Genomic DNA, 6,000 nt, shown 5'->3' on the forward strand with positions numbered 1-6,000 from the left:
GCCTTTTTTCCAATTTATTTACTTATTCTATATAACTATTGTCTTTTCTTTAAACATTCTATTCAAACATTAAAGGTTTTTCATTTTGATTTTAAGGATGAAGGTCTCAAAAACAAACTTGAAAGCTCAGAAAAAAATATAGTTTTTGGAGCATTTATCTTAAACCGTCATGGGACAATTTAATAAAACAAATTAATTGGAAATTATTAGAATTTCAACAACTGATATTCATCCAGAACTACGATGACAATAATCCTGTTGAATCCAACCGTGTCATACGTCTAGCATTCAGTCGTAATATTGGTAGTAGTCCCAGTCCCAAAGCGCTATCCATCTCGTCACAACTTTCACAACTTTCACTTTCCCTTCATCTTCTGAATATCGATCCACAATACTATTCACTATCACTAATTTGACATCCTCGAAATGGATAGCTGTTGATATTATGTTTATAAAATTTGTCAGGTTGTGAGATTAAAATTAAAATTAAAATCGAAGGAAAAAGATCGATCTTTACGATTTTTTCGGGTATCGATGAATCGATTCAAAAAATCGAAAATTGAAATGGAAAAGATCGATCTTCTGGAAATCGATTCCAGATCGCCCAATCCTAATGCACTTGTGCCCTCGAGTTGTGGCAGCTTGGGCAAGAATGCAGTGGAAAACGGTAGATATCTTGGGAGGATGGCAACAACTATCGTGTGGAGACCTACTGAGATTGTCGTTGAATCGTATAGGGAAAATTAAAAGAGATGCATTATTAAGAATTTTTGGTAACTATGTGAAATTCATAAATGACACTAACGGAATCATAGATATTGCAAATATGGAATTTATTTAGATATGAATTTATTATGTAATTTTTTATGTACAGAATAAACTTGACATTGCGAAAAAAAATTAGTATGAGTGAAAGACATGAGTACCAACATAACGCCACAAACAAATGGATACTCTGTGAAAATCAAAACTGTAGAACATCAAAAGTCAAACCTTGTACTCACAGGACACATATGTGTACCATTACAATTTTTGAGTCGATAAAGAGCGGCCAGATAGTCTAGAAAGTTTGGCGACTGACGAAATAAATAAAGGAAAAATTCCCAAAAATACTGAGTGTTCGCTACAAAAGCCCCTCGCACAGATTCACTAACGATAGCTAATGCGATCTGCAACCTGTATCAGACGATCCACAAATCAAATATGTCAATGATACTGATAAAGACGTGAGAGAAAATAGTAAACAAATAGAGCAATAGGGAACTATGAAACTATACAACTGAAGTGAATGAATGATTAATAGCGAAAAAAAATTCTGGGTATGATAAGAATACTTCACGAAGACTGTAATGTGAGTGAATCCCGTGAATTTATGATGAAGTAGTTGTGGGTGGGATGAAGTAGATTCATCCCACCCACTACTTCATCCCACCCACAACTCCCATTTCAATTTCAATAATTTCAAACACTCATGTTTCCCCCCGAAATTGTTTTTCTGAACGCGATGAATATTGAACAATCATTGTTATCAATAATAGAGAACACCGCTCTAATTCAAATTAGTGATTGGATGAAACACTTCTCAAATGCAATTAAATTCAACACATAACCTCTAATTTTCTCAATTGAAAAAAATTTAAATTGGTTGATCCGTTCTCGAGTTAAATCGTGGCGAACATACACCATATCATTTTTAATTATATAAATATACAAAATGGAAACACGGAAAAACGAAACTTTTTTCCTTTATATTTCTGAAGGGTACACATTCTAGAATATGTCCTCGGAAGGATCTTTCGTTATTTACCGAGTTATAGCCATTTTGACGTCGTATCTAATCTACACCTAAACTAGCGTAGGTAGAAAACATATCATCTTCGGCAAAACAGCTCCACTCCCTGTCAAACCATATGAAGAGCGTTACCTATGATAACAAAGAGGCTTAACTGGCTCAACCACTTCTATGACACCGGACCAGTCGATTTTTGGCGGAACGGCATCTACAAATTGGTCGAGAGGTGGGAAGAGGTTGTAATATATATAAATAGTTTTTTAGATATCTCGAGAATGGCTGCATTTAGAAGGAGATTGATAAAGAGCTTCTTCGTTTTAAATCATATCAGGATTCATAATTTGTTGCTAAAAATGATTGTTAACATACAAAAATTCCAAGTTTCTAAAATTTATGAAAAATCGATGTTCCACAAAGTTCGTCAAAAATAGTTTTACAATCTTGTGCACATTTTTTAAATTTCCTACATGACTTCTATTGTAGGGGTAGTGGGGGTAATGTTGTCACGTGGGGTAAAATGGTCAACTGCTTGTTTGGTAGTATAACTATTGACTATTGAAACCCTATTGATAGTTGAGAAAATTTCGATTACGATTCTAGGTGAATAGGCCTAGCTCATTTCATACATGTACCTACTATTGCAATAATGATTTAAACAAATGTAGTCAAGAAAACACGCATAAATCTATCTCTTCTAGCGTGATATGTGCGAGTGACCACTTTGCCTCCCACAGGTGACCACATTACCTCTTCACTAAAAAAAAATCGATTTTCCAACCTTTTTTCTAATATTGAAAAATGTACTATTTTCAATTTTCATAATAATAACCGCTTACTATCTTGAACTACAATAAGTTGAGCTACAATATTCTTCAAAGAACGGGAATTCTAGTGGTTTATGGACACAGGAAATGGGCTTTTTTCTTAGGGTGACCACATTCCCCCCAGTTTCCCTATATGAAAAAATAAAAAAAATATATATATATTTTAGGTATTGAAAATCGAAGTTTTGTTTCTGTAAATAAAAAAAAGCACTAATTGTTTTTCTCAGTGTATATTTTTTTCACGTTTGGACATAAATACTGTTATAGAGTATATAAATACAAATATATAAATTATCAAAGATTTCACTTACTGAAATCGATACTCAAAAAAATCCCAAATACCGTGGAAAACTCATATTTCCTTCAACTCAAACGGAATACAAACTTTCATTCGAATCAAGAATACTTATGTTTTGTCATTTTTCGATTTCATTTGGAATTGCTCTTTGTTATCATTTAATGATTTTTATTTTAGAAACCAACACAGTGCAGTAAGATTTTCTCAAGAGACCATTTTAAACGTTAATATATTTGAACGAAGTGGTATGGAAATAATTATTTCGATACCTCAGAGGTTTTCCGCTGGGTTCAAGTTCAAAAAAGAGCCAGTTCATCGTATTTATTTCCTTGATCCACTTATTGGTTTCCTTGCTTATATGAACAGCAGTGCAGCTGAAGCGTGATTTTTTAAGGTTTAAAAAGTTACGCAAAAAAAGGTAAAACAAAGCCCACTAGAACTCAGATGTAGTCCTCGCTAGTCGTTTTCAAGGATGTGAAAACTCTCTTGACTTTCCAGCTGCAAAAAATCCTACGCATACCATGTGTGATCCGTCACCAGAGATTCTAGTGGAGAAGTATTGGTCTTTTTCCATGGTGGAATGCTTTAAATTTTCCTTTTTCTTCTGGAATTTCTTATTTTAAAAACTCAAAACGATGAAACAAATAAGTGATCTTCTACAAAATGAACACTGCAAAGAAAAACCGGTTGTTTTCAGATCGAATGATGTGTGATGGGCAGAAGGGTTTCGTTAATTTACAGAATACCTGAACAATAGCTGAAAGATGCTGACAATTGACGTTGAATGACTTATCTCGATTGGTTAAAACGGAGCACCATTGCAAGGTGCAACAAACATCGAACTACAGAGGAGAAACCAAAAGTTGGATCATGAACTGCATTTGTGGCAATTATGAATAATCTTCAAACGGCAGCACTGATCAGAAACTCACACAAAAAAAAAAACAAACAAATCATCCAAAATCAATGATAATTGTTTCGTTTGTGATGGTTATATGCCGATCATATATTCGGATTAGAACGTGATCTGATTCATTCTTCCGATATAAACGAGAAAAATTGAATTGGATTTGCTGCTAAACGATAATGACTCATGAGAGCTATTATAAGTGCCAATCGTCAGACACATACCTCCTCGAAACTGTATAATTCTAGTAATGCAGCCGAAGTTCGAAGTAATTAGAATAACGAGCCAGGTTCAATTCACCTGGAAGTTGGTGAAAAACATAAATATGAACCGTTATAGTATCTTGACAACATCCTGAACGAGTTGTGTTCCAATTAGATAAATTGGTTGCTGCACGCTTTAGCAGAAAAATGCAAAAAGAAATAACAGTGTACATTGGGACCACGCTTTTCAAATAAAACCTCGACTGGAACTCAAAAACTGATTGTTGACCTGAAAATAGGGTTACTTATCCGGAATTACATGCGTAGTAAATCGCGCACGATCTTCGATTCCGTAAACACCGTTTTTAGATACTTCTCCCGAGAAAGACCGTGAACCAAAATCGTTCTCTTTCAACCTGCCACAGAACGCGATTGGAATAAACCCAAAATTGGGTTTTCTGATTCATTTCATCCATCCAAATCGCTACATATCTCTCCACATGAACCATTATAACTGTCAATTGTGAGGAGAAAAATAGCACTTGATGTATTGGGTTGATCAAGGCAGATGTGGGAACTTGATTTAACCAAATACATACTCATCTGAACAATACAAATATTGAACCGCTCGCTTCGAGCTCGAGACTGAATCAACACAATTGATGACACTTTGTGTGAAAACCCCTCAAAATATTGAATTATTTACACTAGAGCTCATACATCAAATCGTTCTATTCCGAAAAGTATCATTCGGTGTATTCCAATAAGCGAATGAATTGGAGATTTCGGTGATTCGTTGAGAGGTCCTTTAGAAATAGTAACTTACGTGAAATTCTATTCTATTCTATTCACCCAAAAGAAACTTTTTTTAGATGTTGTATTTGAAGATTATTTCTTTCGAATTTGACCATGGAACTTACCCTTAAAAAATTACCTTTCTAAACCACTACGATGTAAGGATCCCATGCAATTTGTCCTGAAAGAAGTCCATAGATCGTCCAAATATAGTTTATTTCCTTTGAAATTTTTAAATTTTGACAACTGAATATCACACTGGTCAAAATGATCTGTTTGGTAGAAATATGCATATAAAAAGTGTCGGTAGTTCCAGTCCCTGCTAAATAATCACCAGAGCAAGTCCTAGAGTCTTTGGACAACTAAAAAAAAAGTACTTGCTCAGTTTATCGACAAGAAACCAAGAAGTTCTGGGAGAATGAATTTTCAAGCTGCGCGAATGAAAAAATCTACCGTTTTGTCTCATATTCCGAACAGTCTCAAATTCCGAACACTTCATTTTTAAATGTAAATTTACTAAACTTCAATATCATAAATAATTGAATAATAAAGGCCCAGATATTTTTTGGGGTATAGGCTACATTTTAACTTCATTCACAAATATCGATACAGCCTATAATTTATAATATTAAACATTTGCAAAAAAGTGTCAGTCAAAACCAAAGAAAAAATGTTATCGTTAGCAAATTCCATAAAAAACGAGTATCGTTAATTTTTCTATTTTTGTACTAGTTTCAACTATTTTGTTCGTCTTTTTTCATGTTAAGTGCTAGAAAAGGTATGAATCTACAATAAATGAATGAAAAAATGACATTTTATGCAGAAATACTCATTAAAATTAGTATTGATGTAGTGTTCAGATTTTGAATCAAGTTTCGACGCATGTTTCAAATTCCAAACACTTCATTTTAAATGTAAATTTACTGAGCTTTAATGTTCTAAATAATTGAATGATGAAAGCCTTAACATCATTTGGGTTGTAGGCTTCATTTTAACATCATTTACAGGTATCGATGCAGCCTATAATTTATAATATCAAGCATTTTCAAAAAAGTGACAATCAAAACCAACGATAAAATGTTTGTATATGCATAATTTCGTAAAAAACAAGCATGGGTAATTTTTCAGTTTTTGAACTTTAATGTTATAAATAATTTAATATTAATAAAACCCTGACATCC

Source organism: Toxorhynchites rutilus, chromosome 2 (assembly GCF_029784135.1).
Source record: "Toxorhynchites rutilus septentrionalis strain SRP chromosome 2, ASM2978413v1, whole genome shotgun sequence".
In the NCBI taxonomy this organism is placed as follows: Eukaryota; Metazoa; Arthropoda; class Insecta; order Diptera; family Culicidae; genus Toxorhynchites; species Toxorhynchites rutilus.